Genomic DNA, 27,441 nt, shown 5'->3' on the forward strand with positions numbered 1-27,441 from the left:
TCTGTACATATTCAAGTCATATTAAGTGATATTGTTACTTCTGCAACACAGTGCTGCTCAGACCAATGTCCCAATACTGTTCAGACTAGTGAAAAGTACAACCTCCTGGCAGTGACTTCTTTGACACCAGAAACTATTGCAGAGCATCTTAATGTAGTCCCTGCTTTTTCCTCCATAAAGGCAGGTAACAGTTCTGAGCTTCAGGGTGTCTGAGCACATGAAAGACTTGCTGCAGTAAAACAACAGGCTCTTCTTCATTTCAAAAGGGTTGTAGGTCAAAATGTTTGGAACTTATGCTCTAGACATGACTTGATCCCTTTCAAAAGTCCTTCTGAGCTATGAAACTTGGTGTTCTAGATATGAAAGAAATGTGATTCTTCAACTGAATGGCTGCTTTCCACCATAGATGTATTGAAAAAGAAACTCTTGTGAATACTTAATGGGAAGCATAAAAATATTCCAAGAAAACCACAGCACTTTCAAGGCTGATGACTCGTGGACTCTACAGCTGTCTATAGGCCCTGGTATTCTTATCAAATCTACGCATCCCTTTCCAATGGCGTAGAGTAAGTTTCCAAAACACACTTTCAAACCATCCTGCCTGGCTTTGAACAGCAAATGGCCAGGTGTTCAGAGCTATGGCAGCAGTCAGCACCAAGGCTACAAAGAGACAGATTTCTTTGAGAGATTCTGGAGGGATCAGACAGACAGCGGGAAGCAGTCGGGAGGAGATGATGATGGCAGAGTTTTGACACGGCCTTCGGTGTCGCCATTCGGAATAAGTTTTAACACTTTTGTTGTTAGTGGAAGTCAGACAGCACTTTGTACCGTCGAGTTTGTTCAAAGCATACTGAACCCTCAAGGCTCAAAACTGTCGCTTATAGACTGTAAAGCTGACTTGAAATGACATCATGCACGAAGTCAAACTGAGCCGTGCCAGGCCACATAATAAGAAGACAAAAGCATAGGAAGGCGTAGCGGGGCTCCAGATCTGATAGCAATCTTAAGATAACACACTTGTAAGGCCAAATAAAACAAGATAAGTGTTCCAGACAAAGAGGGAGACAAGCTTTGATTATTGATTTCTTATTTCTTACATTAACTGAAGCCGTTTGATATGAAACTCTGCCAAGAAGAGCCTTTGTTGCTTCTCAGTTAAGAGGACACTACTCTATATTCGTCCCTGTATCCTGACAGCACTTATCCTCTCTCAAACACATGACACCCTGATACTCAACTCCTCCTGTTTCCTTCCTTGTTCTATTTCTTCACTAACAAGTCTGGCCTGCTGTCTTCCCAAGGAGCTGCATATGGCCCTGCAGAAAGCCTCGCTGCACGTCTTTGAGACGCTGCCACAGATGGTAAATGGCCTGTCCCTGTCTCTCCTCCTCGTGCTCCCCACAGCGCCCACAGTCCTTCCCTCTGGGCTGGGAAAAAGACAAGCTTGTTGAAAATTTCCCTGAAGTGGGACGACATATTGTAGAGTGAGCAGAAAATGCTGCAGCAGAGCAGCCCGTCCATTAGAGCAGTAAACATCAGCACCCATTTCACCACCACAACGGAAATGCTACTTATTAGCACGGAGGGGGGACTGATGGTAGTAGAGGTGGTGGAAGGGGAGGCGGGAGTCTCCTGTCTGTGCTGACGTTGTTTCAGACAGAAGGCAACATTGACACTTTGTTGCAAAAACTGCAGATAAAGCTGAAAAGAAACACACACGCTTGCGTCTCCTTTTTCCCGCTACTTCCTTCCTCTCCCCAGAGTCCCTCGTCACATCCTCACCACTGAGATGCACAGAAAGCCAGGTGGGCCGTCCACTTTCAAGCTGTCATGCTAGCGTGAGAGCTCATCATCAGCCTCCAAACAAAAACCACAACACACACCCTCATACACACTCTATGCATGCAGGAATCTGCAATCCATATCTGCCCTATAAATGCACATATGCCGACATGCCTGCACATCAGCACCTCGCCTCATACAGTATTACGTGTGTGTGTGTGGCATGTCTGGGGAATACTATTCACGCTAAACCACGCACACACACACACTGACAGAAGCGATGAATCCGAAACAAGGGAAGAGGCAGTGGGAGGGTAATGACAAGGGATGCAGGACAAAATAAGCACCAATCTCAGTCTCCCTCTTACCTTCCAGGAGGAAACAGCTCACCTGGATGCCTCTGAGGAGCAGACAGAACGCATTCAGGCCAATCTCTCCCTGCAAACCAGCTCAAAACATCTCCCTCCCTCCCTCCCTGTCTCTCTCTCACTCTCTCTCTTCCCTCTCTTCCGCTCCTTTCGCAAGCTGGAAATGATGAGATTGTACTATGAGCAGAGGGGGGAGTGAAATCTGAAGCGGCGGAGAGTATTAGGAGGCTGCGTTGTGTGTGGCCGCACGCCCAGAGAGACTGTGAGCTTTTGGATCATGAGGGACCGCTGGGAGGGGGGCTGGATCGGGAGTGGGTGAAATACAGCAGATGGAAGGAAAAAAAAGTCTCACTGCGAGGACGTCCTAAAACCCTAAAGAACCCCCGCTCAGCTGAGATGGTACAGCCCAGAGGAGTTTAAGGAAGCAAACTGTGTATGCAGCAGCAGCTAGCAGCTGAGGCTACAGTGATGCAGCCGCAGCATCAGTGTGTGTGAGACTGAGCTGAGCTAAGCTAAGTGAGGATGAGCTGCGTTCAACTGGCCTTGTTTTTTATCTGCAGCACTTCAGATGAAATGTGAAACCTGGCTGTCTGGCTGAGCCCTGAAATATTGGATACTGGTAAACGCTATGATAAAAAAGCATCAGCACAAATACAGCCAGAAAATGTCACTTTGGAATTAAGCCATGATTTTTTCATCAGTAAAAATCGGTTTTCCCAAAATATGGAAGGAGAGAGGGGCAGATTTCTTGCAGCACCTGTTTGGCAGCTTGTTCGTGACCTTCCAGCAGCCACAAGAGAAATACATCCAACCTGCAATTCCATTAGCAGCACTTACATTTAGGCTATAAAAGGTTAATACCACAAAATGTGTTTTACAGCATCCTCCATCCAAAGACTGAGATCATAATATAAAATGAACTGTCACAAGAGGACAGAGGGTAATTGCTTCAACCGGACAATTGTTTTATTTATACGTGTAACTTTGCATTAACTATAATTGTTGTAAGTTGTATATCAGCTACACAACAGCTAACAACCACAGTTTCACAGACAATCACAGAGACACATACTGTTGTCTGAAATACAGTTAGACTTACAGTGAAAAGATACAACACAGCTTGATGAGTTCTATTCTGAATGATTAGAGGTGTGGACTTGATGGAGCGTGATGCGGATGCTGACGATATCGATGCAGTGACAGAACATGAAGTTTGGGGGGGAGAGGACGTTAGCTCAACTGCCACGTATCTGTACGGATCACGGATTAATTGCGATCCATTACACCTCTAGTGCTAGTGTAATAAAAAAATATGTTTTCGATGTTCGATTTATTTAACCTTGTCCTCGATAATGGGACAAGGAAACAAGGAGGGAGAGACGGGAGTGTCAGAGGCACGTGTGTAAGAACTGCATGTAGCCTCCTGGCTTGAAAAGTGAAACCACTGCTGAAGTGCCTTAGACCCGTTTTCTTTCTATGTACCAGCAGGGGGCGACTCCACTGGTTGTAAAAATAAAAGTTTGTATAGAGGTCTATGAGAAAATGTCCCTATACTTCTTACTAGATGTATTACCGTTTTTGTCTCAGTTAATACAGCATGATGTTCATTTGGGAAATTATTTAATGGTCACCTTGAGATTGCGACTTTCTCCCACTGGGGCCTGAGGCACAGCAAAGCCACTCTCCAAATATGGTCACTTCTGGTTCCAAAACGGGGGTGATGGATGAAATGCAAAACGTAAGGCTTCTTTTTTATTCACCAAGCTTATAATTGAGAGGCAAAATAACTAAATATAGATGCATGTGCAAACATAGGTAACGTAAGCAACATAAATTAAGAATATAAGCAAACTAACTGACTCAATAAAGTACACCTAACAGCTAATTTCTACCCTTTTTATCCTGCCATGTTCTGTTAGCAAGATATGTTGCTGTTTGTGAGCAGTGATTGCGTCTATTTTGCAAGAGATCAAATATGATTACGGCCGGACAGAGAAGGCTTGATTAATACAAGACAGAGGTTTTCTCTCTTGCTTGTTACTGGCCCTGATCTATTGTTAATTACTGCACTTCATTGCCCGACCTTCCTTCGACCACTTGTCTCTTATCAGACTGAAACTTAGAGAAAATAGGATCAGGAAGGGAGGAGAGGAGGACAAGTAAAAACAGATTAAGCACACTATTGAGCAGTCATCTGCTTGTATCAACATGAAAACTGTGCAGAATGTTTAACAGGAGAGGGCAAAAGAGTGGTTTGTCTTGTTTGTTTTCTTCTAGATAGCACCAGGTGAAAATAGATCAGTGTATGAACAGATATGTGGAAGAAATAATTCAAAAGACTGCAAGTGTTTTACACCAACGATGGAGAATGGAAAAACAGAAAGTTACTGATAATTACAAACAGTAAAAACAGTGTGTATGCCACAATGTGTATTTTGAGCTCACCTCCATAACCTGTTTCCTCATTTCATCAGTACTGTCAGTCCACGGGGAGGAGAAGCTGCCTCCCAAATCATGTCACGCTCCGTCACGCTAAAATACTAATCATCAGATTGAGCAGACTTTTCCTTTGTTCTCATTCTCACTTAGTCTCACTCCCCCCCGTGTCTCCTTGCACCGTCTTTCTCTCAGCCATGGATGACCTTGACTGACAGGCTTGTTGCTACAGGAACCGCACCATGTCTATTGTGTTGTAGTGAGGCAGGAAGGTGTGAAATTCACAATATGATGGCTCAGATTGGATCTAAAGCAGAGTCGATTTCCAAGCCGCAGCACACAGCAATCAGTTCAAACCATAACAACTGCATATGGGATTATTTGCATTTTAACAGGATTTAACCCTATAAATATCACGTACAAGAACACACACTGACTCACACACACACACACACACACACACACACACACACACACACACACACACACACACAGGGTTTAAATGTGTGGAGAACGGTGAGGTGGAAAAAGGCCTGCAGGACATTCATTATTCAGTGTTGCACACAAAACATCCCTTCCAACTCTGCGCATAAAACACTCACACACACACACACACACACACACACACACACACACAAACATTCATACATACACATACTGTATATGGCCACTGGGGTAACGGGGGGGGGGGGGGGGGGGGGGGTCCATCAGAGGGCAAGGGGTGAGCCTGAGCAGAGAGACAATGAACAGCCTGGCTGGATGTGTGATGAGAATGAGAATAGAAGCCAAACAGAGAAGTTACAGTAAACAGAGACAAACAAAATGCACCTTTCAGCTCACCTGCAGAGGAATACGTCTCAACTTAAAATCTGTTCCCGTTAATCAAGTTGTCAATACAGCTTCATTTTTCACATGCAATCACAATAAAATGCAATCCAATAATTTCCTTCAAATGACGTCCTAAAAAAGTTTAAAAAAACCCCACAAATAGTAAATTAGATCAGGATCAGAATGTATTTCCAGTCTCAGAGACGGACCTTCTTTAGTATCATGGAGGCCTGCCGGTAGAACCTCTTCTTGAGCCTTTCACTGCTGGATTCACAGCAATAATGTTCGTCCCTGTCCCGTTTCAGCATCAGAATGCCGCCATGCACAAAACAAGGTACATAAAGAAAACCTTTCTGAACCCGACTGCCCGACACAACCCGATCTCAACCACATCAAACACTTTTGGGATGAACTGGAAAAAAGACTGAGATCCAAAGTTCCGTCCGTCCGTCCATTATCTATACTGATAATCCTATTTAGGGTCATGGGGGGCTGGAGCCTATCCCAGCTGTCATTGGGTGAGAGATGGGATTACACCTGGACAGGTTGCTAGTCAATCACAGGGCTGACACACAGAGACAGCCAACCTTTCACACTCACATTCACATACAGGCACTAGAGTCACCAATGAACCTAACGAGCATGTCTTTGGACTGTGGGAGGTAAGCCGGAGTACCTGGAGGGAACCCACGCATGCACAGGGAGAACATGCAAGCTCCACACAGAAAGGCCCCTTTGTCCGAGCTAGGACTCAAACTAGGAACCTTCTAGCTGTGAGGCGACAGCTCTAACCACTGCACCAGCATGCAGCCCTTGATAAAAGTTATTATGGCCAAAATCTGCCCTTAAGCTAAAGAGTGGACTGTATTTTGCTTTTTGGGGAAGCGATGCCAATGATTTTGGGGTCCCCTATTTAGAAAAACACAGTGACTGGTCTGAGGGCATAAATGTAACATTTAGATCAATGCATCAATCTAGTACACTTAAAGAGGAAAAGGAGTTAGTGTCCCTTTAAAGGTCACACTCAGTTGTGCTGCCTTCATTTGCTTGTTGCTTTTATGAAGCCATTTTTATTGATGTAGGTTTATTTCAAATATCAACTTAAGGGACTTTCTTTTCCTACATCATCCATCACAGCATGTATATTATATGGTGCTACAAGTTGTTTATATCTTTTGGTAATGCCAATGACCATTTAAGGTCCACTATTGATGTATGGTGCCTTAACGTGCTGGTGCAGCTGCAGCTGCATGCAAAACACTGTTCAGTAGCCAGCTCCTGTTTTAGCTTTGCTTATTGTTATTTATGGTCTGAGAACAATAAACGTTTTAACTGCATACAAAAGTGACATCTCTGAACATCATTTGATTTGTGTCTGAAATCAGCTGCTATAGCTACATATTCCATTTACTCTCCTGACTCTTATAGCTGGACAGTTTGTTTGCAGTTTCAGAGGGTGCTCGACACCTCAAGTGTCTGATCCAACTGGCTCAAAGACAGAGACAGTGTGATTGAAGAGGAAGTGTGCAAACAAGTTAAAGGCCGCAGAGCACACATTATCTAACCACTGAGATGTAGTCTCATTAAACAGAGGCCAGCACGGCAGCACACTCATTGATTTATTCATCAAAGGTTCATTTCTGCGGAAGTTGGTTGTTGGTTTGTGACCCTGAGCTCTGGCTGTTTAAAGTTTATAGCCTTGTTTGCTGCGTACATTATACAACTAAGAAAAGTGCAGGTTCTTCTGGACGGCTGAACGCTGATTGTGGTCGCCCTGCCTTACACTACAACAAACATAAATATGGATCGTAATAAGCTCCTGGTACAGATAACCTGTACCGCTGTATTTTTTGTCTGACAGTGAGGTGTTTTCTTCTGAAATGAATACTTCATGTGTCTTTGTCCGCTCTGATCTGTCTGCCCTGAGGAACCATACTGCAGCTGCTTTAAGTGAAATCTAATACTGTTTAAGTTATTGTCTACATTTAAACAGAAGATGGATCACTGAGGATAATTACACATCCTACAGTATGCTTAAAGGATGGGAAGGGAATAGTGCATATCATTTTTCATTAATAACTCTTACATTACTGCTAAGTCTCTTGGCACCCTGCTGCTTTACATCATTCTCATATGTAGTCAGAAGAAGAAACTTCCAGTGAAACCACAAATACCAAACATTTTTAATGTTGTTTTTTAATGTTTTACTCTTCTATCTCAATGGTAAACTAAATATATATCTTATAATAAGAGAACAAATGGTAATACTGGGCTGCACGGTGGTGCAGTGGTTAGCGCTGTTGGCTCACAGCTCCTTTCTGTTTGGAGTTTGCATGTTCTCCCCGTGCATGCGTGGGTTCCCTCCGGGTACTCCGGCTTCCTCCCACAGTCCAAAGACTCATTGCTCGTTAGGTTCATTGGTGACTCCAAAATGTCCGTAGTTGCGAGTATGAGCATGAAAGGTTGTCTGTCTCTGTGTGTCAGCCCTGTGATCGACTGCCCAGGTGTAACCCCGCCTCTCGCGCAATGACACCTGGGATAGGCTCCAGCCCCCCCACGACCCTGAATAGTTTGAGCAGTATGGATAATGGATGGATGGATGGATGGATGGTAACATTGTTTTATGAATTTATATTTCCCTATCAATTTGGGAGTACATAATCCTGTGTCGTTTTACCTACCGTGAGCACCCGACATCCCTCTTTTTCTTAATGTCGCAAAGTGAGTCTGAAGTATTTTTATTAGCAGAAACATGCTAGCTCACACTAGCTAGCAGTTCATTGTGCATCTTTTCCAATTGGTCGGATGTGTCATCACGTGAAGAAGCAGACGATTTTGCGGGCTGTCATTGGTCAACAGTTTTCATTCATTTTCTCTCTATTTCTCACGATTGTTAACCTGCAATGGTACAAAAAGAGCAGAATGTAAAGGACTCTTTTAGGCTCTTTTAACATAAATAAAAGGTTTTTGAATGTTATGTTGTGAAGAGAGAACTTATAATAAATAAATAAATACAGTTAAAATACCGACAAAAATGTGTTTTGCAGGAGCAGAAGATTAAAATTCTGCTTTGAACTTCTTTGTTTGATAAACAAAAACGATTGCATCGTTTTTCAACCAAATATTAAATTACCATAAAAATCACATTAGCATCTGTTTCTGCAGTGATTTGTATTTTGAAATATCAAGCTGACAGCCTCCTGCAGACCGCAGCACCGAACACTCTCGCTGTGGTGACCCCTCTGACTCTCATTAAGGCTGTTTGAGTGACTGATGGGGACTCGCTGAGTATTTTCACACATAAGTGACAAGTTACTTCATTTAAAAGTAAAATGATCAACAGAGCAGTGAGGTAACAGCTTGCTCCTCTGTAATCACAGGACTTTGTGCCGCTGCAGACCTACATCCGCCTTATAATAGGATTCATCCAGCTGAGTCACATGACCACACAGGCCAATTCCTGAGCCACACCCACGACCTCAAACAAGTGATGCATGTCTCTGACCTGGATATCCCAATATTGTTCTACTTTGTTCACCTGTGGGTCCAAATCTGTGGTACACATGTAGAGCTGTAAACAACAAATCATCTGCTTTCTGTCGTAGAGATTCAATAAGTATCAGACATGTTTCCTTCATATGCGAGTACGACATCCCAAATAGTTAAACTGTGCCCTCAATCCTTCTGTAATTTAAAGTTATAATCCAGAAGATTTAAAGATTTTCATTTACCAAACCCCATTTTTGATCACAATATTTAGGCTCAGTTCTCCCACTGGTACGGATTTAATCTCACTGATAGCGCCATGCAAACACATCACGCTTTCTCACAGCTCTGTGTTTTTTCTGTTACCAGATGCAAGCTGCTCATCTTATAGCTCATGCTGTTTTTAAAGTATAAAGACTTTGAGTGCTTACTTTGATTAAGTTGACAGCGACTATTTAGAGAGCAGCAAATTCAGATTTTTGGTCTCAAATAAAATCATTGCTCCACATTGTTACTGACAGGTGAAGTGTGTCACATCTGTAAAATGCATAAAGGTACACATTGCACGAGCTAATCCTTAGCAGAAGGTGCTGTCTATGCACTGTTTCTGTAGTGGGGATGTCTGAGGTCGCTGTAGTGCACCATACAATGTAGTTAATACATTTTACTATATACGCTTTAGGAGTCTTTTTATAGTTTGAAACAGAAATGTAGACATTGTTTCCTTAAGAGCGCAGGAATTTAAGTTCTGTGTGACAACAAAATGAAGAAAAAAACAACTTTGAGAACATGACAACATTGAAAAAAGAGAAGAGAGAAAAAAACATGATCTTATTACAAACCGATTAACGTTCTCTCTTGGCTCATCTGGATCAAACTTAAAGAAAGAACAGATTAAATACGCAGTGTACTACAGGGATGGCAGAGGAAGCTGTTTGCTGCATTAACAACCACCTTGTCTTTTATCAACAAGGTCAGACGGAAACTTCCAGAGAAGCTGGATTTCATTCCAGGAGTTAAACCTGAACTGTGCATTCAGAGAGGCGGGCTCTACCTCAGGTGGCTATAAAAATGAGCCCAGTGAGTTCACACTCAGAGCCGAGTCCTGCCTCCCGCTGCCTGCATGCTATAATTGGCTGAACCCTCCACATGGGCAAAGACACACTAAGGAGTGAGTCTTGGTCTGCTGCTGACCTTGACTCCTCCTCATCAATAAAAGAAAAACACACACAACAAACCAGCACCTACCTCTTGCAGAAAAGTGCTAATCGATTGACAAGGACAGAAGCGAATAATGCCGCAGAAGCACCAGATCCAGTTAATGCCGGCCATGACGGAGAACAGAATGACCTACAGAGAATGAAGCATCCAGCTGCTGCTCTGAGCGCTCCAGCTGTTTATATGGGTTTCCGTGTCTGTGTGTGTTTGTGTGCGCATGTGTACTTGTGCATGTGGACAAATGTTGGGTGATATTCACACCCGGTCCTGGCCTAAATCCCCCTTCAACTCACATTGCACATCTGTGCGCGTCCTTCCCCTCCCACTGTCTGTATTAGGATTTAGGATCCTGCTGATGCCTCTGGCGTCTCTCCAGAAGAAAGAGAGCCTCGGTGTTGCCCCTCCATTACTTTGTCATTGTTATTCTGCAGTGCGTTCCACATAGCCTGCCACCTCTGGGCCCCAGCAGATCAATACAAGAGCAAACCAAATCACAAACACACACACACACACACAATAAAACTGCTTATTGGAAAACATTTTGTCCCCCCAGCTCGGCGTTGCAATTAATTTAGGACTAATTCATAAAACAATAGGTCGGCCTGAGGGGACGCGTCTTCACACAATTACTTCTTCATAGTGGTGGTCAAACAGCTCATCAGGCTGCTGTTTGCTCGCCGTGAGGGATAAACTGCAGCTTTGTGCTGCTGATGAGCATCAGAATGCAAATCAGCAGGATGACACCACACGAGCACATGAAACACACAGAGCTGCTGCAGAATTTAAAGAAGCGCTTTAATCCCTATTCATGGCTAAGCACACAGCTCCGGGCCCTCAGATTAGGGCTTACATTTAACTGTAGCGAACCTGCACAAAGTGCCAAAGTCTCAGAAGCCTTTGGTGCTGTAAAAGTGCGACTTCTAAAACTGGATTGACCTTGGCTTGACTCTTAACTTCATGTAGCCTTGAAGCTTTGAAGAGTGAAGTAAAGGAGAAGACTCGGCTGCAGGGGCACTGAAACAAAAATGTCTCTCACAGCCTTGATTGTGAAAATCAGTCAAGCAGATTGTTGTCTGAAGGCATCACTGTCAGATGTGCTGAGATAATGGTGAGAGCTGCTCTGGATGAGACAAATGTGAAGGGTTGGTGTGTGTGTGTGTGTGTGTGTGTGTGTGTGTGTGCGTGTGTGTGTGTGTGTTTTGTGGCTGCCTGTCAATGCTGTAAATGTGACACATTGACAGAACGTGCAGACAGGATTAAGGCTCAGCTCGGCCAGCAGATGGCAATGACTCTCCTACAGGTTGGTAAAATGAGCCTTCAGAGACTTCGGATGAATATATGTATAAAGTTCAAGACTGAAATTAAATTTCATTTGAAGTACAGTTATGTGTATAAATTCTCCTTCCTCCACAAGACAATCTGTAAATTACTTTCAATCCTTCAGCAGCATTTAGATAAAAACTCAGCCATACACAAACCAGGAAGATGGCCATAAATGTGCTGACAGGCCAGCATGTTACTGTCTTTACCAAAGTGGTACTTTGCATATGACACAGCAAAGCTCAAAGTCCTTATCACTGCATACTTACCAATGCCGCTCTTCTTAAAGGGGGATTCTGAAAGTGAAAGCACGTCCACCTAAAAGTGCTTGTTTTTTTTTTTCTGTCGGCATGTCTGGGGATTTAAATAATCAATGAAGTTATGCTGGTGTGCTTATTAAATGCACACAGTGTCTCTCTTAATGTGAAGGCACAAGTAACGTTTGTGCTGCGGACCTTTATTGTGCACATCACCATAGTTCATACAGTAAGCCGTGCATGTTCTGTGTGTACAGGGGAAGGAGAAAAGCTCAGTCTATAAAAAAAATTATAATCCACCATATTAACAGCAATGCACCAGGTGCAGGCGCTCTTGGCTTTCACGGGGAATAGGAGAATACACACTGATTGGATAATTAAGAGACTTTATAAAGCCCCTCTGCACCTCGCACCTCACTCTGTACCCAGGTGATGGGCCCTATACCAAGCATAAGAGGATTTGGACACGGCCTGTTCAATTCTTTAAGTAAGGCAAGGCAAGGCAAGTTTATTTATATAGCACATTTCAGCAACAAGACAATCCAAAGTGCTTTACACAGAACAACAAAAGCAAAGAAACACATCATAAAACAAGACATTAAAAGTAAAGGCCTTGAGTAAAGTAGAGCCCTTGGAGTCTGAAGGAGATGATGTCCATTAACGAGCAGTGTTTCAAAGTAGTCCGTTTGAGTACACTGTTTACTTTTTTGTTGCAACGAGTAACGTAACACGTGAGTTCTACAATTAAAAAAAAAAAGATCTGTTATTTAATGACTTGTTCATGAAAAGTATTCCGTTGCCGGAAAAGAAATCCAAATTTGTCGCTACAAAAAACAGAAACTCCCAGAAGCTCTGTTTCTGTTTCTCTCCTCCTTCTTGGCAGGTAGCTGGGTACCAGCAGAAGGTAAACACAGCTGTGTCATTGTGCATGAGTAGCTTGCTAATTCAGCTAGCAAGATGTCAGAGAGGACAGCGTTTACTTTGTGGAAATATTCACATTATTCTGAATGTTTGGGTGAAGGGGACGAGAACAACATGACGGTGAAATGTCAGCTGTGTCTGGAGGATAAGTGCTCGTCAGCTGTGAAGAGCTCGACTTCAAATGTGAAGAAGCATCTGCAGCTAAACACAGCTTCACAACACTGGTGGGACTAAGAGCCTGTGTTGTATTGTTGTCACTGAAACAGCTGCGCCTAATACTGTATGCCTCTGCACAGTTCACTGTCAGACTGTTAAATAAAGAGCTGTACAGGTTTTACTGCGTCTGTCACTTCTGTTATCAGGCTGAAGAGTTGTAGATTATGGGCCGTAAACAAGGCTGTGCAATGGCGGTAGAGTCGATACATTCAAAGGTAGACGAACAGCAGGCTACATGCCCCCTGACGATATAACACATGTGTAACGAGTCACATAGGGGGTTTAATTTTTGGTAATGCTAAATCTTCTCAGCAGGTGACGCAGCAGCGTAACTTTTAAAAGTAACGTTACCAAACACCAGTAACAATGTATTTAGGGGCAAAGCGTTAATAAATGAGATGGAAGGTTTTTTTCTTGTTTTTTTAAATTTTGAGCTAACTTCAGTAAATGTGTCACATATTAAAAATGTAAATCCAGAGAGGAATATTTTTCACATTTTGACATTTAAAAAGTTCAACTTTATTCTTGACATTTTAACTATGCTATCTTTATTTAGAGGCTTCGTCTCACAATGAGAGAAGAAGTCCCTTCTTATGTTTTTGCTCTGCCTGGCGCTACCAGTCTTGCATATTAATCTGGTTGATTTATAGACTGGAAGGACATGATATACAATCTGTGTCTAGAACTCGTTTTTAATCTGTAAATTAATTAAGAAATGATCAAGTATCTAGTGCAGAATGTTCAACTGAAAAACTTGATCATATTTGAGCAGAAGCTGTTGAATGGCTTTTATAAAGGAACCAGCTAAAACTGGTGTAGCAGTACGCAGTAGTTGTGGATACAGTTTTATAAGGACTAGTACTATAGCCCTAATAGTGGCAGCAGAAATGATAGTTGTAGTATTACGAGAATATAACTTGGTACAGTATGGAGAACACACAGAAGAATACTGTACACCATGAGTCTGACTAAGAGTCATTTTTGTTCTGAGCATCTGCATCAGGGAGGAGCATGAATACATGTGAGATGACATCACTCCGGACCCGCCCTGCAACAGCTCAGAGAGACTTTCATCAGGACTTTCAAATATTAGGAATTAAAAAGAAAAAAGACAATTAAACTCTGAGATGATAAAGTGTTAATGTATCACTTAATTACTGTCCTTGTCAAATGTCTTTAAAGAGTGGTGCGTTTCTCTCCCTGCATCAGAAGAGGATGTTCGGTTAAAAGCCTGCTGGTGAGGTCACATCATGCTTGTATGGAGCGTCTGTCTGGCTGTAAGCTTTCAAACAATCAATGCTACTATAGTCAGCCAGAGTTTGTGGCTGCTGGTTTCTATATTTTAGTGCCTCCAAATTGTTCTTTTATGAGCCACACAGAGAAAAAGATCAGAGAAAGATAGAGAAAATGATCAGTCTTTATCTAACCGGAGATAAAGCTGAGTGGGAAGGAGCTTCAGCATGAGTAGCCCTGCCATCACAGAGGATTCACTGAGTGTGACTAACGTGACGCTACATGAATGAATCAATACAAATTCTGAATAGAGACAGTTCAGAGTTCAGGTAGCTGCAAAAAAAACAAATGATCACAACAACAGTAATTAAACAGCCACAGTTTTAGTGTGATGACTGGAGTTGTCAAGAGCTGCCAACTAAAAGTCGATGATGCGACTCATCAGGCGAGAACAACCTGAGTCACCTCACATTTTCAAACTTTTGTTTTAAGCTGCGTCATTCTAAAGAGAATGCAGGAGCATGGCAGGCTGTGAACTTTACAAACCAGGTCTCAAAAAAATCCTTCAGTGTCCTTTGTTCACAAGTAGGGATGGGCTTTCACTCTGTTTCCACGCCGGATGGTAAAAAGGAAAAATAAAGTAAAAAATAATTGGGACGTGATTTTTTATGCATAAATGTTTTAATGCCTGACTGTTGTTGCTTATGAAAGACTTATTAACAGGTAAGACATGCTGCTTATATAGACTGATAGGAATATGGTGCGACACTGCTCTGAAAGAAGGGAACAAGTAGTGGAAACTTTGCATTGGACAGCCAAATGTGATAGAAGTCAAATTTTCTGGTACAGCTCTGTAAACTAATGATCATTAATGTTAAAAAATAATTCATTAAGTTAATGTTCTCCCCTAAAGACCCCAGGGAATCCATGAAACCAGATTTGTCTAAGACCACAATCGAGCCAACAACATAAAAAGGTCTAGGACTTGAAAGTCGTACAGACAGAGGTGTGAGGAAACAACTTAAATAACCACCCGGGACTAATACACCATCCCTTCTCTTATTCCAGTGACAGGAGGGAATCTAAAAATGGCTCAGGTTAAGATGAAATTAAATAGGATTGTGCAGGTTATGTGTCGCTGTAAATGTGAAGTGCTGAATCTTAAACAGTTCTCCTTTAGAGAGGAAAGAAGCCTCGACTCCTGAGAGGTCGGTGGTGCTAAACTGTTGAATGACAAAGTGCTTTATCTGGAGTTAGATAAGGGAAGGTTGCAGCCTCCTGCAGATAGCGGCGCAGCCACTGAGGATGAAAGACATCCTTTGTTGCCAACCCAGATTCAGCAAGGGAGCCTGTCAACAAAGCAGCTTTTACTGGCATTCTGCAGCCGGGAAAAAAATGATTGTCATATGGCCGCCTCACTCGTCTGTGGGCTTATTGTGCGTTTGTGTGACGTGCAGAAGTTGATTTCATTGGGCGTATGACAAGTATTCAGCAGGCAGAGCGAGTTAAGTGTACTGATACATGGCCTGCTCACTGGTTAGACAGCAGTGCATCAGTTAATGCTTATTGTCTTGTGTGATTATTTTTACTTGTGAAACCACAGTACATATATTTATTAGCCTCCTGGTTTTGCCTGTGTTTTTACTGTTGTTAAACTTACAGTGTTTATTTCCCATAAATCTGTTCCCGTCCAAACTCTTAAAAACATCAATTATTTAAGGTGTTTTTTACCAAAAGACCTTATATTTTCTTTTAAAGTTTTTAGCTTTATTTAACAATTATTACACGAATATTCCTGATAAAAACCTGAAACCTGAATACAGAGGCCAGAGGCATATTATGCTGTCCAGACAACCCTCCTACAACCTGAAAAACATCTTAATCAGAAAATCTCACATTTGCCATAAGATCGAATGTTGTTAACGATCTACTGTCGTTAACACAGCACTGTTTACAATGGCAGTTAAAGCCAGGATTATTACGCCTCTTTTCTGTTCCGTCGTCTTCTTTGTAAAACGCACAGAGGATGAATGATGGGGCCAAGTCGTTCCACCTCAGAGCCGGCATTGGCGGTAGTAACAGAGGTGAAACAGCGGAGCCGGCAGGGTGGAACAGCACCGTGTATATGAAGCTTGTGCTGTTTGTTTACACCTTTCACACGTTTGGCCTCTGCAATGCTGGAACACTGTGTAAAAACACACACTGGGGCGGCTATGCTGTGGCTGCTTGGTCCGATGTTAAAAGGCAAAGGCGACATAATGGCAAAGCGTCATTACGGCGCTGTGGCAGAATTGGAAACAGGAAAAAAGGCTTTTGTAGAACAGAGGTTTGAAAAATCTGTCCCATAGGGAGCAACAGCCAGCAGCAGGTTAGCTTAGCTTAGCACAAGGACTTGTAAAACTGCCTTTGTCTCAGTTTGACAGCACCTATAGCTCTCACTAACAATTTATCCCTTGTTTCCTAGTCAGCACATGCTAAAGTATGAAGCTGTGTTCAAAGTTACAAATTACCTTTAATGAAGTTTTTGTTTAGCTATTTCCCAGCTGGGAGCAGCAAAGAGCTAATTAAAAATGTCAAGTTGTGGTAACAAGTTAGATGAGAGTCGATGAAACCTTCTGTCTGACTGTGACACAAGACAGATGAAGCTATTTTTCTCAGTTAGCTTCTTCTGTTTGTTGTGACACTTGTGTTAAAAGTAAATGTGGCCATGATTTATCAAACTCAAAAAGATAATGACTGCACCTTTATAACCCACAGTGGTATAACTAGATGCAATGTAACACACATACGTCATGTTTGATGTAACTAGCTGCTTAATTAGCCGTCCGTTTATTCTACATTCTGCAGTCATGTCAGAGTGTGTTGCTGGCTGATTAAATATTCACTCTGACATGTTTCTGTTGCATGTCTGGCACATTTCCGTGGTGCAGCGGTCCGGGGCCACCAACACATATCATCCATGTTTATGCTTTGATTTAAATGAGGTTTGAATGAGGAGATGGAGTGTGCCACGGCCATCATTCAAGGGTGATTAGCTGCTTTAATATAGCACCAGCTGCTGCACACCATTTAATCACTGCTATCAGCATGAGAGAGCGGAGCGCCTCCAGCTCTGTTCAGCTGCCTGCCACCTCCAGGAGTCTCCATGTTTACACCGCTCCTCACTCACACGTTCATCTGCCTGAGCTTTGAGGTCACATTTCATTGGTTACATCACAATCTCATACTGCTGTTTGAATGAGTTTGAAACATTCAAGTCAAAGGTTTCCAGTTCAAACTTTTGATTTTAAAAGTTTATTCTACACTTTGGTTAAGGTTAGCAAAGATGGAGGCCTAGGTTAAGTATGAAAAAGTGTACTTGCCAGGTCAGGGTAAATGTTATTTCACTTGTTTGCCACAAGGGAATATTGTAGGGAAAGAAAAACCCAGGTCTCCTGCAGAAACTCCTGCATTGTTTTATCTATCACCTCTGACCTCAGCCCCAAACAGACTATATCCACCATTCTACTACATCATCCAACTCCTGACATGTTGGGCAGATGGAGCAGTTTCTCTGTGCGCCTAATATGGCCAAAAATTGGTTTACATTTGGGTTTAATGAAAGCTCGATGCAGCTCAAGGCGATGAAGGGTTCCTTGTGCATCTACGAGGCGATTACTTGGGATGTTTGTGAATTATTGTACTTTTTCCAACAAAAAGTAATGCTTGATGACAACAGACTCTCATGGGGAAGCCCTATCATTCTATTTCCCTGCGCACATTAAGTCATTTACGTCATCAAACCTCCTTCTCTGACGTTCAAAATATGAATCCCCTGAGGTCTGTAAAGTTGTATAAACATCTGAGGTCATCTTTTACTGTTTGGAACGCTGCATGCGAGAGATGTGCTTTGTTTTGCAGTAAAGCAGACACCTTGCTCTGTTCTAACCGGGGCTCCGGTCTGACCACCTCTCATGAGCTACCTAATCTGACCTCCAACAGTGTCTTTATGGAGACTGTAAATCCATAACAGCAAAACCAATACGCAATGTCTTCTTGTGATCATTTACTAACTTTCTACCATCCAGAGGCTTTGTTACTGATGTGTGTCACCGCTGATCTCAAAGAGTGTACAGTGAGATAGAAATCTCCCGGCCTCTTATCAGTTGTTTCATACCGCTGTGTAATTGCCATAAATAACATGTAGATTCTCCTTTGCACAAATGGACAGCATTGAATGTGCACGCGATGTGTGAAATTTCATGGCTATTTATGTTTTAGGCATCTTGACACAAATCAATCGGAAGGGGTGTCAGAAGAAAAGCATTGCAACTTGATTTGCTGTGAAATCAACAATCACAGAAAATTCCCGCAAAATCCTGGAGGGACTGATAAATTTAACTTGCATCATCTCCCTTCAGAATCTGAAATGAATAGCCTCCCCTTCGTACGATAAGGCCGAATTCTTGAGCAGAGTGATGCATCAGTCTAACCTTCAGCCACAGACTGTAATCCACCACCATAAAACGCTCCCATGTCCGTCTTCCATTCCCGGCCTCCTAAAAATGTCATGCTCTCTCTAAGGGCCTCCTCGGTCTAAAGATGGGGGTGAAATGCTGGAGCATAAGCACACTCGCACATCGCCAAGCTTTCACAAACACACGCACAGGTAGAGAGCCTCACAAACAGCCAGCATACACACCGTGACCACACCGTGACCCCTTCTTCTAATGGCTGTGGTGCAGCCAGCATCCAGATTTAGACGGGGAAACAACAATATTCTGTCAAGGAGCAGAGCTGGTATTTATTTTGCTCCAAAGGTCAGAAAGCATGATTTTATTTCTCCTCTCTCCTCCCACACACAGGCCATTCATTAGAGGAAATATTTACCTTGACATTTGAGGCCGACATCAATTCTTTTGCCTGAGTGCGAGTAGACAAGCAGTGATGGAAAAACACAAAGACGGATTTCTGCCCAGCGATGAAGGTTTACGGAGGGTAAATTCTGTCACTTTATCAGACTTTGTTCTTTTTTTTGTACCATGGTGCACAACTTTTACATTTTATCTTCAAAGTAAAGGTCTTCAGAGGTCTACCCAGACTACAGGAGCCAGGACCTGACCAGGGATTTATTATGGTCGATCTGACTGGCCCATTCTATTACAGCGGGTCCTGGGCCTGTTTATCATTGTGTGTGATACGCTGTTTAGTGTATTACATGCGGCGGACTCTTAGAGAGACAGGTAAAAACAACATAAGTGACTGAAAGTAAAATAAAAACAGACATTTGAAACACTAACAAACAAACATACTCCATATTAAGATGGATAATTAGGTATGTTGTATGTTCTTGTATTGTTGGACGCCAATTATTATCCATTAGGCAATTTATCAAGATAATATTACTATAATGAATGTAGTGTGTCTTGTTTAATACTGACAGTAATCCACTTATAAAAAGGGGCTACATACTGATTCTGTTGCATTTTCCAAGGGGCTGCACGGCGGTGCAGTGGTTAGCACTGTTGCTTCACAGCTAGAAGGTTCCTGGTTTGAACCTCGGTTCAGACGATGTAGGCTTTCTGTGTGGAGTTTGCATGTCCTCCCCGTGCATGCGTGGGTTCCCTTCAGGTACTCCAGCTTCACATGCTTGTTAAGTTCAGTGGTGACTCTAAATTGCCCGTAGGTGTGAGTGTGAGCGTGAAAGGTTGTCTGTCTCTAATACCCCATTGCCACCAATATTGATGTGGGTTTTTCAGACCTGGGAAGACCCACTTATAGATGCAGATTGTCTCTCTTCCCATTGTCAGTAGAGTATACTCCTGTCGGTCTCTTTTCTGCTGCGTCACCGTCTGACCTCACAAACACGCCGGAAACAGGTTAGTAAACAACAGTAGTCACAAAGAACTTACATTGTACTCTTTGGTAAGCAGCATGGAGGCCAGTAAAGATGTTACAGTGGTTAGGTCTTTATTGTATCTATTACTCATTCAGTGTATTTATCAAACTCAGGGCTGACAAATTTGGAACGATGTTTGAGCGCTGCTCAGACGAAGACAGGAGGAATTTGTAGCTTTGCGCGTCCTAGCATTGCGCCGTAAAGGGGGCGGAGATTAGCGTGTCAACCACGGGTTCTGTGATCCCATCAATGCCGATCACAGCGTTGAGTCCAGTCCCGCCTCTCACCCAATGACAGCAGGGATAGGCTCCAGCCCCTGCGACCCTGAACATAAGCGGTGTAGATAATGGATGGATGGATGTATTTGTCCAAAATACCTATCGTACCTTTGTACACATTTGCATTCAGTTGAGTTTGACAAAGTTGGCTCTAATAAAGTTTCAGTTTTTAGGCGTGTGCTGCATTAAATACTATTATGAAAATGTTGGTCAGTCTATCATATTGACAATCCCATTTTGCCAACCTGTTATGAAAAGCAATTTCTGCAATATTATTAGCATAATACTCAGCATCTTTGAAACTGTTAATCATATTGTGACTAAAATGTGATGATAATATCTTATTGTCCAGGATCTGGTGATTCCCGCTCCTATTAATTAACATGTTTGCCGGTTCCATAAAATAAACTCTCTCTTGCCTCTCTGACCTCAACGTTCAGGGTCTGTAATATCTTAAAAACAGGTCTGATACATATTTCTTCAGAAAATATCTGCTCTCATTGAACCTTGGAAAGAATTCCCCGGGTTATTTTCGACCTGTACAATTACAAAAACCATCACACAATCCTTTTTGTTGACTGTAATGGACGTTGCACCCTCGAAAGGCCAGCAGGGGTGCATACTTTTCCTAAAATCTGCAAGGTTAATGAACACTCTGCATGACTGCCTAGCTAACCCACTAAACCCACAACATAACCGTCAGGCTGATTCACAGTTATAACCCCTTCCATTAGCCTTCTTATGTCCCATTTCCTGGAATCACCTTCCTCCATCACTTCTCCTGGTGCACAGTCAGGGCCCATTTCCTGCCCGCACACACCGACAACACAGGATCAGGGAGCATATGGGGGATCTCTCCAGCCTTCAGCATGATGGATGTGACATCACATTCAACACCATCATCGCGGCAGGCTTCGCGACAGAGGCCCACCAGGCCAGTTCCTCATCTCAATTTGCATATTAATACATCAGCAATATTTAATCCATTAAGTTTCCTTGAGGGCCGATTAGCAGAGGGTTAATTAAAGATGTGATTAGACCATCCCAAATTTATAATGAGATGCTATCTCTGCCCTGGGCTAACACTTGGGGCCTCCTGCTGACCATGATGGCTGAGGAAACTCATCTATAAATATGTTTAATACTACATCTCCCAGAATTACCTCCTCTGTACCCTGAGGCTGGTGTGAGTGATGGCAGTAGAAGCCTCGCTAATTCACACAGATAGCGCTAATCCTCGGACAGGGGGTAAGGGAAAGTTATACCGAGTAAAATTAAATTACTCTTCAATGTGGAGGGAAGTGAGAGCTGAGTGAGCACACGGGGGGTTAACGGTCTTTCAGCTCGCTTTCAGCTCGCTTTCAGCTCGCTTTCAGCTCAGCCATCATCCTCAGATTGGGAGAATTTCTGACCCGAGCGCTCGCTAACACTAACGCTCGCAGATTAGCCAGCAGCTGTCCCGGAGCAGACTGACAGAGCCAAATAAACATGGCCGCTGGCGACAACGTGAACTGAGACAATCAGTCAGTCAGGATTAGCTGCTACAGGGGGAGTTATATGGAGGCAAACACATTGCACACCACTCAGAGTTAATGAGTTCACCACAGCTAAAAGGCTATATGCTAAAATTAGGCTCATGGAATAGGACAGCGGATCATCACATACATCTATTTTTGACTTTCATTAAGTATGATCATTTATTATTTCAGTCTCTAATCTTAATCTACCACCACGACGTTCCCGGCCTTTGCTGTAAGATGTAAAAAAGTCAGTGATGGACGTTTCCGAGCTCTGGTCCCCACTTCTTAGCTACTAGAATCAGGAAATATAAATGAGGTTAAAGGGACAGAAGCTCAGTTGAGATTGGACAAAGTAGCAGCAACCCCCATCCCTTACTGTACACATGGCAATCATGTTAGCAAGTGCCAAAACGTACTCCTCTATGAGGCTCAATGTTGCCATTGGGCAGTCCCAAGAACCAAAAGCAAGGTTTCCCACCGTGTCTGTTTTGATTCCACCACTAAGGGCGCTATTTTATTTCCCAAAAGAGCTTGCATAATCCTGCCCTACTGTGCAATGATTGGCTAGTAGTGTTGTGCTGTTTTTAGCGAAGAAAACCAAAAGTTCAAACGCTCAGCAGAGCGCTGAGGGAGTCTTCTGCGAAACCAAACATCCATGTTGACTGTGATACTTCAATGCCAACCATAAAAGTTTCCAAAACCTAGGAAGCAAAGGAGGCATAGTTTCTGGTACCAAAACATAAACAGCTGGGAGTACAAAAATGCCAAACTCAAGGCTTCAAAAGGGGGGGTTGACATCATTGTGGCTAATCCTACTTCTTTTCTACCGTTGATGAGTTAACATTTTGAAACAGTCACAGTTTGTTAGGTTTAGACACCAACATTAGTAAGGCTTAGGAACAGATCATAATTTGGGTTGATCCATAAAGTCACATTGGACCTTTGAAACAGAGTACTGAAGATCCGACTACATCAGAGAGAATGATGAAATGTCCCACAGCACCTCTGGGGAATCGGAGCATGTTTGAGTCAGCGTCTTGCAGACAAGTTAGCCCTTAGCTTGCAGCCTAAATTGGGGCTTTATGAACTGAACATTTACCAAAACTTAAACCTAATTCAGGGTAACAATATGTCCTCATGTCGATGTGGAGGTAGCTCTTCATGGGCTGGACATTGGACAAACATCCCTGCAAGTAAACAAATACAAGAGCCCACATCCACCAACACACACTAACAAACCCCCCCACACACACTGTCCACACAAGAACAAATGAGTAATCTTGGCTCTATTTTCCTCTCCACCCTGGCGTGCTCAGCCACAAAGAGGGATGTGGAGTGATGTCCCTTTGGCTGCAGCATGCGTGTGCCCCTAAACACACACACACACACATACAGCCACCAGGAGAGAGGCGCGTTCAAGGGCATCTATCAATATCTTCAGAAAGGAGAGGAGAAAGCAAGAAAAAAGAGCTCAGAGGTCAAACAAGAAAGAGGAGGACATCTTGAAGTGATTTCAAACACAGAGATAAAACACTGATCCCGCCCTGTTGTGGGATCGGGTTAGTCTGGTTTCATCCAGTGTGGTCCAACTCTGGACCAGCTACATATAGTGGAGATTACATTCGCCTAATCAATACTGAGCTTATTAGATTTAGTATCAGCTAGTGGGTCACAGTTTATTCTTCTCTTCTGACTTTAAAGTGGCTAAAAGAGAGCAGCGGTATCAGACTGGGGTTAGGGTGCATCGCTTATATCAACAGAAACATGTTTAAGGGATGTCAAACATAATCCAACTTTCGGGCATCATGGTTCATATCATACCAGAGAGCTTTATCACATGTCGTTCCACAACTCTCTCCCATCATTTGCTGTCATCTCTATTCTCTAATCCATCACAAGAGGCATTGATTTACCCCAAAGCAACAACAACAGAGCAATTTAACAGACAAAATCCCAATGATACTCATGTCTTTCTTGGCATTTCAAATATCTATGGCCTGAAAATCTCATCACTCAAAGTCAAGCAGCTGTTGTCATATAAACTGATGTCCAGGTTGTGTTTGGTATTGAGGCCTTCAAAATCTAATCTAGTGTAAACGAGCCACTGGGTTTAATGCAGGTGTGATTTTGGACTACGGTAGGGCCGACTGGGGATGCCTTTGTACATGCTGATGGATGACAGTCATCGTCTACAGAGCCCTATACAATCTCATCATCATTATTTAACAGCTCCCAGCTTTACATGTGACCATGGTTTGTTAGTTATTCCATTTAGTGATATTGATATCGATTTGTTTAGGGCAGTGTTTTTTTTTTCTGCAGGGCCCCCTTTTGGTGGATGGAAATATTTTCAAGCCCCCCCCTACTCCTCACCATGCTCATCAACACATAAACATACATCCACTTACACTGACACACGCTGTCAGACACATGCTGCTCCTCAATATCTTTTAACATGTCATAAATGCACCTCACAATGGTATTGTTGACAGAGGGATAAACTTAAGTTTGCTGACTGTTTCTTCATCAATCACCGGTGAAACCTCAATATCTGAGGGTCGTATTCATTCCTCAGCTGTAGTGTGCAGCTTTTTACATGGAGCATCTCTGTGAGCTGCTTTGTCAGAGGCCAGTTGAGCATTTGATGGCACAGATGCAACTTTAGTAAAGCCACTCGGTTTGGTACGACAGTTGAACCATAAATCATTCAACAATCACAATACCGATGTGCGCATGTGCAACAGTCACATTGCAGGATGTGCGATAGTAAGACAAATGGACTCAACATGTAAAGCTGCAACTTTATTGCTGCTTGGTGCAAAAGGAGAACTCGCCATTTTCTGTTTTTTCACAAGTTATCTACAGGAAAAGTCTGTCTGATATCATGTTAGTGCAGCTCTTAGCAGAGACCTGACCGCTGTGCAGCAGTCTGTGTGTCACCTGCCTGTAAACTGTAAACAAGCACCTGACGCTGCTGCTACTGTCACACGCAATGTTGGCTGGATGATAGAGGCTTTCAGTTACGCGAGGTGGCGTATTGTATTCCCGTTATCAGCGGCACCACACAGCGGTGCTCGTTAACGCTGTGGCCACATAAACGTAACGTTAACTGCGTAATGTGTAAAGCTACTTTGAGGCACACATGACTGTGGTCTCTTGATTACTCGCCGTTGTACAGGTGAAGCCGAGGGAGAGATCTAGTAGCTGTGATACATAGAATCATCGTCAGCCTTACGTTTACCTGGCAGTCCTTTTATAAAATTGGCTATGCTTTGCTAACAGTGCAGGACTGCGTGCATTGTTTTTATTGAGCCTTGCCGCGCACCCCCCTAACCTGGTGCATTATCAACATTTTTAATGTTTACAATAAGAATTGAAAGACGTTACATCATGTACTTTTTATTTAACATGACAAACACACAGCAGTCAACGCAGTGTTAACAATTTTAAGGACAGCTTTTTCTGATTTTCAGTCTGAACATCTGGCTCATGGTTTTGATTAATCAAACTGGATTTCAACTTGTGCGAGAACAAAACCACACGAGACTAAGAGATATGCATGGGGGAGACATTACATGTTCTCACAGTCAGAGAAAGATTGTCATCTGTGGTTATTTTCTCTCAATTAACAGTACTTTTTTATAAATGCAAATATGCAAATGCCAATCTGTCAAATCTCTGAATGCGTTTTCATAATCTGCTTGTTATCTGTCTATTTAGATGTGTTTTCATAAGTTGCAGTGCATTGAGCTCTCAGGGCCACCGTACCATTCTCCACTTGTTACAAAAGCACGTTCATTAAGGCACTCTCAAAGTCTTGTTTGCAGGAAGCATAAAAACTATCGAAGGAAGAATAAAAATGTCCACATTAAAAACATTGTCTCAAATAATGCTGAAGTCTGCAGATTTAGAGCAGAACCACCAAAACAACAAGCCAGTTGAACCCTGCTGCTAACACTTAGTAACAAGAACATGCAACCCACACAGTGATGCTGCCTCCCTGCCTTCTTCAGATACTAGCACCCATGGGTGCTCCTGCACAGTTTACTGCAACAACATAACAGCATGTTATATTAAGAACATGTATGTGTATGCACGCTCACTGCTGCCTCCCACAAGACATGCACTGCAATACTTGGAATTCATTTCAAAGGTGTAAATGTGATGCGTGATCACATATCCTACACACTGACTGTACTCCATTACACATTTAGCACTGAGCTATATTCAGGTGATCACTACCTCCGAGCAAGCGCACGAGTCGGAGGTTGCTGCTGACAGCACAGAGCTCCCTCAGGCCTGATGGATGATAAATTCTGCTGTACAGTAATGCTGCTACGATCAATCAGACACTGATTGTCTCTCTATAGGCCGGATGGGGGAGAGCCAGGCATCAGCTGAGCGCTATAGAAGCTGGCACAGGATCAAGCATGCAGCTCAGGCAGCAGTAAACCAGCAAAAGAGGCAAGTCTGAAAAAGATGCCTCAAATTTCACGAGTGTAATAAGCTTCAAAATTAGACTCAGGTGAACATTTCCTTCTTCTGACCAAGTCAAGATTAATCTCATTCTGACTCAACACGTAAGCATCTCTTTTCTACTACAGCTGACATTTTTTAAAATGAAAGTGACTGATCGTGTGTAAAGAGGCTTATATTAGAAGCACAGTGTGAGTGAATGTGTGAATTCCCAGCTGTGATTACTTCCAGGCTACTCAGAGAGCAGTACTCAATATGCTAGTCAGAGTGTGACCTCACACAATCGCACATCCCAGGAGGAAAAAAAGGAGAAAATGAACAACTATAAAATGAAAGAGACATCAAGGGCTCTCTGCCGAGGCTCAGTCCTCCTATAGTGTGATGTATGGGCTTGTTCTTGTCTGCTGGTTAGCAGGCTGACGTCGTCCAGCGGCTGGAAATGTTGTCTCTGAGATATGACAGTGACAATGAGTGTCTAACAATAGCTATCTGATATGTATTGTGTCCACAATCCCAGACTTTGCAGAGGCTGCCGGTCCTTCAGAAGATACAAGGTGTGATATTTCTGGTGCTAGTGGTGATGAACACTGCAGTCATGAGAAGTCCCACACAATGCGATCGCATCCAAGGACTTTGGTTAAACAGTGAGCCTGTGCCTGAGCCCTGTTCTTTTAGTCACTGAGAGTACAAACAGTACCTTGCTTTATTTTTTGACTGAAACCATTGAAGACATTTAATTCCTCATCTTAATGAAATGGTGAGTAGAGTGCCATCAGACTGTTTCTTTTCTTTAAAAGCAGTGAGATAGGAAGGGACTAGGCCTGAACCATTAGTTGAAATTTTATCAACATCGCAACACGGCCTCCTGCAATGTCCAATCAAAGGAGGCGCAATATTTGTGGTCTATCAGTTTTTTGTTTTTGTCTTTAAATGGTAAATGGACTGTACTTATATAGCGCTTTTCTAGTCTTTGCGACCACTCAAAGCTGCTTTTACACTACATGTCACATTCACCCATTCACACACACATTTACACACTGATGGCAGAGGCTGTCGATCAGTCATCACATTCATACCCCTTGGCTATGCCACCGGGAGCAATTTGGGGTTCAGTGACATGTAGCCTGAGGGAGCTGGGGATCGAACCTCCGACCTTCTGATTGAAAGACGACCGACTCTACCACTACTGAAATGCACAGAATTATAATTATACAGTTATTAGAC

At 42.9% G+C, this 27,441-nt stretch overlaps 1 protein-coding gene across 2 annotated transcripts in view; it reads right to left on the reverse strand.

Moving 5' to 3' along the window:
• cdk14 (cyclin dependent kinase 14) overlaps positions 1-27,441 on the reverse strand; it is a 192,602-nt gene that overhangs the window by 146,712 nt on the left and 18,449 nt on the right. Inside the window, exon 1 of one of the 2 annotated variants that reach the window (XM_069655618.1) lies at positions 2,151-2,233. The exons of the other annotated variant lie outside the window; for it this stretch is intronic. The gene's annotated coding sequence lies outside the window, so the exon portion shown is untranslated. Of the gene's footprint in view, positions 1-2,150; positions 2,234-27,441 lie in introns of those variants that run through there. 2 annotated transcript variants of the gene reach the window in all.

The sequence above is a fragment of the Semicossyphus pulcher genome, unplaced genomic scaffold, assembly GCF_022749685.1.
Source record: "Semicossyphus pulcher isolate SPU_LCO1_2020_fin unplaced genomic scaffold, fSemPul1.0.p SCAF_9, whole genome shotgun sequence".
Taxonomy (NCBI): Eukaryota; Metazoa; Chordata; class Actinopteri; order Labriformes; family Labridae; genus Semicossyphus; species Semicossyphus pulcher.